Source organism: Bemisia tabaci, chromosome 4, assembly GCF_918797505.1.
Source record: "Bemisia tabaci chromosome 4, PGI_BMITA_v3".
Classification (NCBI taxonomy): Eukaryota; Metazoa; Arthropoda; class Insecta; order Hemiptera; family Aleyrodidae; genus Bemisia; species Bemisia tabaci.
This window is the reverse complement of record NC_092796.1, coordinates 262,417-275,908: the sequence shown is the minus strand read 5'-3', so window position 1 is coordinate 275,908 and position 13,492 is coordinate 262,417. Positions and strand designations below refer to the sequence as shown.

At 39.0% G+C, this 13,492-nt stretch overlaps 1 protein-coding gene across 1 annotated transcript in view; it reads right to left on the bottom strand.

Moving 5' to 3' along the window:
- The window catches only part of LOC109031279 (uncharacterized), a 137,259-nt gene that overhangs the window by 69,139 nt on the left and 54,628 nt on the right, over window positions 1–13,492 (bottom strand). The window lies entirely within an intron of this gene.

Sequence of the window (13,492 nt, the reverse complement as noted above, 5' to 3'; positions counted from 1 at the left end):
CATGTCTCGGTATTTTAAAGCAAAATGTTAGGACTCTAGTTAGAACTAGATGACAATTGGTATGAAAAATTACACTGCTGCCTATTTTTTTGTTTTCTTTCAACACTTATACATAAAATAATTTTAAAATTAGGATACTTCCAAAAATAATAATCTGATTTCAAAATCAAATTCAAGAGACTTTGTCATGCTTAATGGAATACTCATCATCAGCGTTTCTTTCAAAATCCAACAAATTCTGCCTCGCCATAGTTGCCAATTCGACCTTTTGTTAAGAAAAATTACAAAATAAACATAGAATACAGAATATTTCGAGTTTTTTTAAGTATAAATTAATCTTGATCTAGAGAATACATTTATTACGCCTTGAAAAAATAATGCGTTCATCCATTGCATCCGTTCTTGTTCCTTTAGTGTTCATTTAATCATTTATTTGTTTTTTCTTTTTTTTTTTTTTTTTTTGGTGAGGGGAAAAATCCGTACAAGTGCCCCCTTCATGGGGGTCGCCGGAGCGCCCCCCATAAAAGGGGCCCATCGGATACCGGAACGGCAGCGGCGGCCGCCAGCCGGCGAAGAGCCGCCAAGGCGACCCCTAGCCGACCCATGGCGACCGCTGTGAGGTGAAATCCGGTCATAGAATAATAAAGCTAACGCCAATAGAAGGGACACTCGCGTAAGCGGCCGTTGTGACTCTCGCCTGCTGTGTCCAGGTTTGGTTAGGTCCCGTTGCCCTATACTTTTCTGAACCCGCCAGCTCTTTGCAAGGTTGTCAAATGAAATAGTAGGGAGGGCCCAGCCAATTGCAGGGTTGCCAAATGTAATCAGTGGTGCCAAAGAAGAGTCTAATGTTTTGCAAGTGTAGAAGTCACTGCCACGGAGTAAAAGAGTTTAAGTATCAAAATTAATGTAACGAAAACGATTTCCACAGCCTCGTCGTGCTTATGCTGGCCAGATGACTGATAAAATCAAATGTGATCAGCTACAGTTAGAGTGTTACAGTTGGCTACCGCCGCCATTTTCATTTCCGAATGTAAACAATACCCGCCAGCTCCAGCTCAAGAGCTCCAGGTCCCTGTTCTTCTTCTTCGTCACGAAATCTGCGAGAGTGTCCTTTCTATAGGCGTAGCCTTATTATTCCCGGTTATGTGGGGGTAGAATACGCCACAGCATTCCGTACCCACTAAACGACCCCTCCAGGCCACACCCCGTTTCAATTGTGGCCCATCGGGCGCTCTATCCTCCCGTCGGATGTCCCAAGGGCACTCTTCGAACGGCAGTCCCCGGACCCGGCCCCGGTGAAGCCGACTCCCCTCAGGTCCCCCACGCGAGGGAGGGCCCCCCCGTTCCACTGGACCGATCTGCCGGGGCCATCATTGTACCAGTGGTCTAGGGCTTAGGAGGGACCCTGCTAAAAATGTTCCATGTGGATTCACGTGGAAATGACCCGATTTCCATGTGATTTCATGGAAATCGTCTGACTTCCATGTCCTTCGACATGGAAATCATAACGTTTCCATGAAACTCACATGGAAACCAAGTCATTTCCATCAAGCCGTCATGGAAATGAAAACATTTCCTTGTGAGCTCGACATGGAAATCATAACGTTTCCATGCAACTCACACGGAAACCAAGTCATTTCCATCAAGTCTTCATGGAAATGAAAATATTTCCTTGTGAGCTCGACATGGAACTCATGACACTTCCATGCAACTCACACGGAAACCAAGTCATTTCCATCAAGCCTTCATGGAATTAAAAATCCCCTTCTCAGTTCGGCATGGAAATAAAAATTGCGGATTTAAACATGAATTTCGCGGCTTTAAAATCTTTCAATTTTTGGGCAATTCTAAACTGGACATACGCTCCGACATGCGCAACATGCGAAAATTACACATCGGAGCGTGAGTGTCGCGTTTGAAGCATAACTACGATGTTGAAGGCGCTCCGCAAGGTGCGCGCCAAGGAATTATACTCGGTATACGGTTCAAACCAGAGATGCAAGATTTTATATGTAACTTCATAAAATGAAATTTCGTGAATTCCAATCATTTTTGAAAACTTCTGTGCTATGGGCTCATTATGACATGAAAAGGAAGAATCTTAAGTTTTGGAAGGGGGGGGGGGGAGATGAAGGGAAAAAGGAAAAAACCGAAAGAAGAGCTATACGATCATTGTTGCGGGTTGCATTAGCAGTCAAATTTTTTCTTCTCAGGCGTATGTTTAGAAAGGAGGTGAAGAAGATCCCCATATCAGGGTGATCGAAAAAAGTCTCAATTTTGGTCATCACTTAAGTACTTTTTCATCAGAAGGTAGTGTTTAGCATGTTATGTTTTTATCTTCAGTTATTAAATCCTCTAAATTTTTTTGTAAAGAATTTGAAAAGAATTGCTGGAACCAATTTTTTTTAATGATATGATTTCGATCTCAGCCCCTGAAAATCAAGTACCTGAAATTTTATGAAGCTCAATAATTAAAGAAATGTGCGAAAATGTATGATGGATAAAAGCTTAGTGTGTACTTACATCTACACTCAAGTGAAAGCAATATAATAAGCACAATAATTTTAAAAAGTACATGGTGTACTCAAAGCTCCTTGATGAAAATTAGGGCCACCCTTTCAGACATACTTTGTGGGCAGGCCATCTATGACGGCCATGGGAACTTGTTTGACGGGTATATGTCAGTATGTAATTAATATCAGCGCATAGACCTTCTTGGACTTGTAGGATTTTCTATATCATAGCAGCGTAGTTTTTCAAAGTTCGCATATTAGCAGTTCTAAACACACATGTATCTTCCACTAGGCATGTGTAAAGAGAATCTTTCAGCTAAAGATGCATCATGCAAAGTAATAATGGATGACATCTGTCATGCAGACATACTCAATAAAATAGAAAATGAACAAACAACACTCACCAACTTGTTCAAATCTGTAATCCACTGGGTCAGAAAAATCCACTTGAAGACAATAAATCCAAATTTCCGATTAGAACTGGTGCAGGTACGAAGGAACTTTTGAAAACACGATGAGTGCATTGTAAAAATATCTAAAGCACTCTTTAACGTAAGAGAAAAATTAGCACCATGATTTAACAGCTGATCAATACAGAACACCACTCTCAGAAAAGCACTGACACAACACGATTCTTCAGTTTAGTTTTAGAGGAGAAAGCATTTTTCAAAAGATGCGACATCATAGATCCACAGCTTAAATAATTTCACAATTTACTCCGATCATTGATGATATTAAGGTAGCCATCGATTCTCTACCCGACGTTCCTTCCACACATGACAGGAAACATCTACAGGCATAGAGCAAATGGCACTAAGCAGCAATGTACATCTGATAAGGCAAGCTCCTGGAAGTGTCGATCTGCAAAAATACAAAGCGGGAGACAGATCATCAAATTGATCTACCTATCGTTAATGGCCGTCCTTGGAGACAGACAATAAACTACGTAACAATATATCAACCACCTTTTGATAACAGAACGAATTTAAAATGAGAGCAAGACCCTTCCTTATGGAGGGAGGGCCAAGAAACATTTAAAAACGGAACATTTTACTAATTACAGGTCTGAGCCACTGAATAAAATACATTCCACCAGTCAATAAAATTTTAAATTTTGAATGTTGATGGATAACCTGATTGCCAGTATACATCGAGTTGAAACATCTGATACTTAGAGCGGTTCATTTTTGTATAAGCTCTTGAGGTATTTTAAAATTATACGACTTTTAGGTACATGCACAAACTGATGATTTGACTGTGGGTACCTTGAAGGGATAAAATTAGGGCAACATCCGCAGCACTGCAGATGTGCGATTGGTAAAATGTCTAAGGATGATGCGTTTTTAGTTCTCGCTAATGCATTAGCCACCCAATTCATGAGTGAGGCAGAGGATAAGCAGTGTGGATGCCTTGCTTTAAGTCAGTATTAAATTGACGGGTGAATGAGCTCTCGTACCTCAGTAGGTAACAGTCGGCAAGCTATTTGGGCGCTCAATTTATAACTTGAATATTTGGAATCGATAAATGCCATCAGGCTGAATTGAAGTAAGGAAAGGTGTGAAAGTGAAAAATTATTCATTAAGTTACTTACTTGAACTACTTGAAGTGATGTGAGAGATAAATATAACCTAACTTTTGTGAAGAAGATGTTCCTAGTTCCTGGAATAATCGTTCCTTGCCGATACTTCCAGGGTTGTATTTATTATCAAAATAATTATCAGGCAAATGTTTTCAAAAGGATTAAAATACAAAAACTGGCTCTCTTAAATCAATATAGCGGCTGATTTTCACTCATTTTCATACGCAACCTCGATAAAAAGGCAAAAGGCGGAACCGCGGAATGGTCCCTCGTCCAACTGTTCGATGTCCAAGTCGGACTCGGAACTCCGGAGTCCGGACCATTGTTCAATTCAATTCAATCCACCCAGCCAGCCAAGCCATGCCTGATGCCACGCCGTTAATTTGAAAATGAAAACTTAATTTGATCTACTTTTCATGATTCTTAACGAAGAATCGATTGTATTATCGGTGTCTACTTGACTATACTCAGTTTCATCGAACACAGGTAAATTATCTCTCTTTCACCTGACGACGGACAAGCCTAAGTATGAGCCTGTCACCTTGTACTTACATTACACATTATTTGTCATGTCAAGCTATACTGATCAAGTAACTCGAGTTTAATTTTCTTTGCCGATTTACTATTCAGTCGATATTTTCTAACGAGCAAGGTAATCGTGAATTCTATTCTCTTGGTTTGCGAATGCATTTACTACCATGTGCTATTCCTAACCGTGGTTACGAAGTTGATCGAAGAGTCTACGTCTAATAAATCTATCCACTCCTTCCGTGGGAAGGGAGATAATCTTTCATCCATTTCGCATTGAAGGGAAAGACCAGAATCAAGATGGTGGATGTTCTGTTGCACTCTCTAAGTGCAAATCTTATTATCCGCGGACTTTATCACAAGTCGAAACTTCCCAACTCTTGCAGGCGAGTGCTATAGATAGTCTGTTGAAACATCCTCATACTGCCTGCATTTTCCTTGTGTCTTCAAAAGAATCAAGGACAATTAAAGTTTTGTTGCACCCATTTCCTCTCTTGTACTACATTTGACCGGTGTCTAATTTTAAAGTACCTATCTGAAACTACTTACGAAAGCTTCTATAAGAATGAACCGCTCTACGTATCAGATGTTTCAACTCAATGTATACTGGCAATCAGGTTATCCATCAACATTCAAAATTTAAAATTTTATTGACTGGTGGAATATATTTTATTCAGTGGCTCAGACCTGTAATTAGTAAAATGTTCCGTTTTTAAATGTTTCTTGGCCCTCCCTCCATAAGGAAGGGTCTTGCTCTCATTTTAAATTCGTTCTGTTATCAAAAGGTGGTTGATATATTGTTACGTAGTTTATTGTCTGTCTCCAAGGACGGCCATTAACGATAGGTAGATCAATTTGATGATCTGTCTCCCGCTTTGTATTTTTGCAGATCGACACTTCCAGGAGCTTGCCTTATCAGATGTACATTGCTGCTTAGTGCCATTTGCTCTATGCCTGTAGATGTTTCCTGTCATGTGTGGAAGGAACGTCGGGTAGAGAATCGATGGCTACCTTAATATCATCAATGATCGGAGTAAATTGTGAAATTATTTAAGCTGTGGATCTATGATGTCGCATCTTTTGAAAAATGCTTTCTCCTCTAAAACTAAACTGAAGAATCGTGTTGTGTCAGTGCTTTTCTGAGAGTGGTGTTCTGTATTGATCAGCTGTTAAATCATGGTGCTAATTTTTCTCTTACGTTAAAGAGTGCTTTAGATATTTTTACAATGCACTCATCGTGTTTTCAAAAGTTCCTTCGTACCTGCACCAGTTCTAATCGGAAATTTGGATTTATTGTCTTCAAGTGGATTTTTCTGACCCAGTGGATTACAGATTTGAACAAGTTGGTGAGTGTTGTTTGTTCATTTTCTATTTTACTGAGCATGTCTGCATGGTCCAAATATCATGTGCTCCCATTGGGACGCTTGTCTCCTTTGTCTTGATTCTAAGATTTATTTAATTTCCATGAGCAATTTGGATGGTACTGAAACCATCTTGTGATCATTTTTATGCAAATGGTTTTGTTTCCATGAAAAATTGTCACGGAAATGATTTCGTTTCCATGACAAATTTTCATGGAAATGATTTCGTTTCCATGAAAAATTTTCATGGAAATAAGCCACATGGAAATCAGCCACACGGAAATCAGCCACATGGAAATATTTCCTGTTCCATTTTTCCGTGTCATTTTTTCATGGAAATCAACTTCATGGAAATCATCCACACGGAACATTTTTAGCAGGGGAAGCCTAGGCCAGGCATTCACCTGTCCCTGCGGCAACCCCACGGCAAGGCTCTGGAGCCGAGAACTGGAGGGATGGGAGGGCAGACCAGCTACGTCTCGCTCATCCCTCGAGGCACCCGATCTAGTGCGGCCCCAGAAGGGGGCAGCCTACACGTGACTCAGCTCCGCGGGTGCGTCAAGCCCGATACCCCCAGTTGGGTAGCCTGCGGCACTTTTTTTTTCTTCTTAATGGTGAAGTTTAAGATTAGTGACAGTGTCAAGAGTGTCAAGACATTGTCCATAGATTTGCAGGCAGAACTTGTACCGATGTGTGATAAATTCATGCAAAAAAAAAAAAATTAATATAAAAAATGAAAAAAAAAACGAAGAAAAAAATAAAAAAAATTATAATTGTTATTTAAAAAATGTAAAAACATTAAACATGTAAAAAAAATAAAATAAAAATTAAAAAAGTAAAGCAAAGTTATAAAAAACAAAAATCAAATATCAATTCTTAGAGGATTCCTTATTTTAATTTCTCATTTATTTATCGTTTTAAAAGAAGTATTAATAAACTTGATCATAGTATTTTTGCCAATACCAATTGTCACTCGGAACTGACATCAACCCTCGATATTTTGCCTTGATATCAGGTATTACATTCATAGACGTCATCTTTAACTACCATAAATAATAATTTCAAGAGTTTAACGTTGTTAGCTTGGCAACGCTGTACCACCACCAATCAAAGTATCCCTGTTGATTCGAACATACATCTACAAATGACACGTGGGTAGATTTTACTCCTCAAATTCGAAAACGAGATCCACGAAAATTGCTCTTTAAACGCAACTTCAAAATATAAACATTTTTAAAGCTCAAATAAATAAACTTTGCAACGCTGTATCATTGAATCTGTGCTTACGCTCGCGGTAAGGCCTATATAGAAGACGTATTTTATTATAAAATTACACCTAAACCCCAAAAACATATATTTTGGTGATCAGTAAGTTCGTCTTTTTATAAAACAACTAACCAACCTGAGCATTTTTTATAAGTCTTTGGTGTCAACTTTGCAACGTTGTATCAAGAGAATTAGCAGTATTATTGTATCAATAGATGTATGCATTCAATAATAAGACTAAATGTTGGTTAAATGTCACAAAATATCATAAAATGTCCGATGGAGGTGTTTTCGAAAATAAGATACTTGAAAATATGCGAATTTTTAAAGACTAAATATGCAAACTTTGCAACGCTGTATCTCGGAAATTAGACGTATGCTCAAGCTAAAATTTTTACTGGAGGCTTGTCTCACCATAAGGTTTCATTTCAGCCACATACGAATGAAATCCCCGAGTTTCAAAAAAGGGGCCACTTTTTGGGAGGCTCTTTGATTTCTTTCCCGTGGTTTTACGTGATTCACATGTTCCTATAATGTGAAAATTCTCTGGATGCGATTAAGCACGTACCAAAATCGTAACACGCATTACCTTTTTTTGCTACGTAAAAATAGAACTCAGTGGAAATGGAATTTTCCTGCACTAGCTTGGACCAGTGCATTGACGTCAATGTTGTACCACGTCGAAGCTTCCACTGTTTAAACCATCAGCATCTCATCTGCGTTTGGTCTTCAACGTTCGTACAGGATTTGAAAAAAATTGATTTACGTATTGATAACCTGTAAGCGATCAACCCGCCAAGGTAATATGAGTTCTATATTTTTTCAAAAAAAGTTCTTTGTGGTTTATATTTTCAAAACCCTTAAATTAAATCACACCAAAAATGCTTCAGATGTGGTGGCAAATGTGAGCATACATTTTTTTCCACTAAAAAAAAATTGTCACTTTAGAAACGCAAAGAGAAAGTTATTTCACCCATAAGCCGTCCTCCTTTTTTGAGACGTACAATTTATTTGCGAATAGAAACCATATTGGCAGTTCTTATTCCTCCTCGAAGCCTATCAGTGATCTTTTTGCCCCCGGAAAATTAAATGAAACTGTACGAAAAAAAATCGTTGAAAATGAAAGAAGAAACTTGTGAGCGCCGTTCGACTATTCCTCCTCTTTGAACGTTGGAGCTTATTGTTAGTTGACCGGAGTTAAACAGAAAGGAACCAAGCCACATCGGGATCGAACCGAGAAAAAGAGGTTTAAAGTTTGGGTCCTGCATGAGACTCCGATGTAAAAGATAAACTCCAAGTTCAATTTCTGCAAAATTTACTCCAACAAAAACTTTGAATATTTGGCGATAGTTAGTACTGAGCAGTGATCGAGTTCAAAACCATTTATAGCTCAATTTTTTCCAAAATGTGGGTTGGTTCCTTTCTGCTTAACTCAGTCCAGTTATCCGGGTGGCGAGGCCGAAGCCCCCCTCCCTCCCCTCAGAAAAAATCCGATCGCTTGTGATCAATAGGCCCTTCTGGCCCTTGTAATAACAAAGTTTTTTTCTATCGACGCTTACGCTTATCTGTTTCAAGAAACTTTTTTTTTGCGTACAAATAAGTTTTGGATGAAATACTTAGCCAGAGGTACTTTTAAAGAGCCGAAAAACATCACACAAAAAATTCACCCGAATAAGTATACATCAATTCAACATATATCTGGCCTCCAAATTTGAATACACATATATACGTCATACCTACTTTTATCTCTGCTTGCGCATTTCTGTCTAATCCTTATTAACTAACATCAACCCTCATGACAATCCTCATTTCGAACAACTAGCGATATTTCGAAATTGCAGCCAAGTACCTAATTTTAGCATAACGCAATATCGAGTAACATTAATTAACGCATGCAATCTCACCTAGCTAATACCTCATACTTCGTGACTGGAAAAGAGGGAAAGGGCTACGGTCTAATACTCTTCGAATCTAAAAGTTGACTGTGGACATACTTAAATTATACTAGCCGTTCTGGACGCGCTTTGCGCGTCTTTGCGCGTCCAGAACGGCCAGCCAAGGGGCTGCGCCCCCTGGACCCCCGATCACTCGCTACGCGAGTGACATTCGGCTCGCTCCGCGAGCCATTTTTCTCAGTGATTGGACATTTGATCACTAAGATGTATACATTTTGGAGACTCTGGAGGAAAACATGATTTCGTCACAGAACCTTGTTGCCGGAGCGTGTCATCATTTGCACATGAATAGATGTGTGGAGATGAAGCGATGATTCGGATTGATCATCTCTTCAAAAACGCATTTGACCGGAACGTCATCCCATCGGGTGGCGGAAAAAGACAATCCATGGATCTCCTTCCGCGATTTGACTTGCTGAAGTAGCAAAAGTTCATATTTACCTCTTAAGAAGATTATCGGTGGCGTAGGGGTCTAAAAACTGCTCAACGATTGTATAGTTCGAGTTCCGAATTGCAATGAGCCCACTCGTGTTTTTTTCTTATACTTTCATCGCATATAAATTTCTCTGATGTTTTTGTTTTATTCTCTCTGATTGCATATTAGTAATTATATCCTCATTTCCTTTCCCTTTCCCTTTCCTTTTTCCCTCTCTGTAGCATCTGTGTCCATTTACAGTTATTATTTTAAAATAGCTTTCCCCTAGTATACAATTGATGCTTCAAACGGAATCAATTGTTTTAATGACATTTCAGGCTTAATCATGGGTTTTCCCAGGAAGGCAGCCTCTCGTCCCTCCCGGACTCTATTGTTGCCAGATAAATTGCTTTTTTAGCACTTTTCCCAATGCATATCCATGTAAAATATTCACATTTATCGCACAGTCTGGCAACCTCTCGAGTGAAATAGAAAAAGGTAGAATCGCTGAAAGTCTGAATCCTTCGAAGTTTATATTAATGATTTACTTTCAATACGTAAGTTTAGAGTAAATTAAATCGTGTTCGAAGCTTTGACAGCCTCTTGCCTTCCCCATTTGGGAAGCCGTAGTTTCTTCTTACTATTTGTAAAACCACCATCTCTCACTCAGAATTTGTGATGGTATGATGAAACCTTGTAAGCCGTTTAAATATTACGTAAGCCGCTGGGGGAGGGGAAGGAGGGCCTAAGCTCACCTGGCCGAGTCTTACCGGGGTAAGAGGTCATAAAGTTACTCTTTGTTTGAAAGTGTTATTTTGAAAAAATAAATAAATAGAAAACTAGCTACTTTACTGACTTCCTCCGTTTCTGTTTGATAATGGGGGGGGGGGGGGGGGGGGGAGTGATGGGTCAAGCCAGGCTTACGTAGTTCTGAGGAAGGAGTCAGGAATGCCTTACAAGGGATAAAGGTCAACAGTTGGTCAAAATGCCCCACGTAATATCGGAGCGGCCCTTAACTGGACGCAGCGCATAATGATGGCCATCATATTTTTACCCTCCTATCGGTGTTAGTTTTATTTTTCCCCTAAAAAATTACGATATGAGGTATACTTTACTTTTAGAATGAAATAATTTTTGGTTTTGATGAATAAAGAAACAACATTTTTTTTTGAAGTCTAAAGGACGCGTTTTGTAATGACTACTTGATGAAATATTGCAGTAAAACAACGAACATTGATTATCAGGTAATAATTAAGAATTTGAGGAGACGGGAATCGAACCCACACAATGAATATAGTGGACGCTTCCGACGTCTTTGACGACTCGGCCACCGCTCGTATTGAGGAATCAGGGGCGAATCTTGTGTAGATAAGTGTAGAGCTGATGCGCAGGCTACCCAGCTACTGCGCAACCTCTTCGACCACTGCGCATCCTCCCGCGCATAGCGGCAGCGGTCTCGGAGCATTCTGAAAATTCACTCACTTTTATAACGTGATTGTAAAAAAACCTGGGTCCTATTTCCAAAATCTGAATAGAGCGGGCTCATCTAGGGCCAATTACCCGTCGATTTACGCAAAAATCATGGAAATCGGCCCGGTAGAACGCTCAAACGAACTATGACAAAAAGTATAAATTTACATTGTTTAAATGGGAGAATTCGCAACTTTACCACGTAATATAAAAAAACCTGGGCCACATTTTGAAAATCTGAAAAGAGTTGGCTTATCTAGAGGCAATTGCCCGTCGATAGCCGCAAAAATCATGAAAATCGGCCCGGTAGAACGCTGGAACTAAGCGTTACCAGTTTCGCAAAATTAGGAGGTCTTGGAGCTTATAGTATAGAAGAGATAGATGATGCGTCATTTTTTAAAATATTTTTTGAAGTACATTAAAACATTCTTAAAGAATTTTAATAATATTGTAAAAAGTATGTTAAAAAGTTCACAAAATTCTAAAATTATTTTGAAAATATGTTCAACCTAGTGGGGACAAAAATGTGTCAACTGACACAATTGCGTCATATCAATTCATTTTCCATCGAACGCCGCACAGTGGATTGAGTCAATTAGAGTGGTCAGACATGCAATTTTTGACTAAACCTGCAAATTTCGATGTTCATTTCGTCACATTTTAGACTTTAAGGGTGCTTCTAGATTAAAATTTCAAGAGGAAAGAAATAAAACCACTTTTAGAACCTCTAAATTGTGTATTAACGGAGTTATTGGCGTTTAAAGTTCCCAAACTTTGTCCGACCTCTCCTATTGACTCGATCCATTGTGCGCCGGTGCTTTTCAAAGCGAGCAGTCCTAAAAATAAGCTCAATTCAACGCAGATTCGTTGACGGTAAACCGTCATCGCAATATTCCTGGAAAAAAACCAATTTTTACATGCACCACACGATATAACTGGAAAACAAGTATTCTTGCGCTTTGGCAAGAGCTTACAAAGTTTAAAAAAAGAAACAATTAATGGGAGCTGCAGAGCTTAAGAGTGTTTTTCAACGGTAGTTGGAATATTTTCAGCACTTGTTCCCATCTCCTCTCATATAGATGGCTTGGGGACTCCAAAATAACCAAATGTCATCATAATCTCCCTTTTTACTTTTAATCCATCCTCTGCGTCTGCGTGTCCCCGTTTCCATCTCTGGCACGTGCTCTTTCGTCCACTGTTCTCCCGTGCTGAGGAAAAAAACCTTATGGACATTCGAGAATTGCCAAATTCCTCAAAGAAAATAGTTATTTTTGAAGAAAGTTAAAAATATTTTTCCTTGCAATTTTCAGGAACTTTAGGTGAAATTGCGTACAAAATTATCTGAAAAATAAGAGGATAAATATTCACAAAGTTTCCCGATACTTCAAGATTTACCAAAGGAAATTTGGCAACGCCTAAAGGTTCATACAGGGTGAGCGAAAAGTCCCCGACCCCCCCTCTAACTTTTGAACGAATTGAGCTAGGGAAATGAAACTTTGGGAATGTTCCTATCTCAAAGGGGGCCATCTTTTGAGGGGGTCAAAATTTTGGTCCCCCCCCTCAGAGGGGGACAGGGGCCCCCCATTTTTTTTTTTTTCAAATAGCAACCCCTATCTTGTGATACCTCATTTGAAAGAGCATAAAAAACTAAGAATTTTGGCGTAAACCGCAGATCAATAACTCAATTTTTGACCGAGTTATGATAGGTCAAAGGTCACATTTGACCTATTTTCAAAAAATCATAACTCCGGTTCAAATTATCGTAAAGAAAAAAATAAAACTGGAAAATTTACCAAATTTTGTTCGCTTTTACGTAAGAATTGCAGAAATCACTTCGATGTAATTTTAAGGGGGGGTTCGGACCCCCAAATACGTCAATTCAAAGGTCATTCAATTTTCCCGCGAAATAAGCCAATTTCCTCTGGATTTGCCTCCACATTATCTCAGTAAGGTCAAAATCAGTTCAACATAACGTTGGCAAGTCCCCAAATTTCGGGAAAAGTTAAAAAAAACGAAATATAAACGGTCAAATTTAATCACCTTAAATTTCGTTTTTTTAACTTTTCCCGAAATTTGGGGACTTGCTAACGTTATGTTGAACTGATTTTGACCTTACTGAGATAATGTGGAGGCAAATCCAGAGGAAATTGGCTTATTTCGCGGGAAAATTGAATGACCTTTGAATTGACGTATTTGGGGGTCCGAACCCCCCCTTAAAATTACATCGAAGTGATTTCTGCAATTCTTACGTAAAAGCGAACAAAATTTGGTAAATTTTCCAGTTTTATTTTTTTCTTTACGATAATTTGAACCGGAGTTATGATTTTTTGAAAATAGGTCAAATGTGACCTTTGACCTATCATAACTCGGTCAAAAATTGAGTTATTGATCTGCGGTTTACGCCA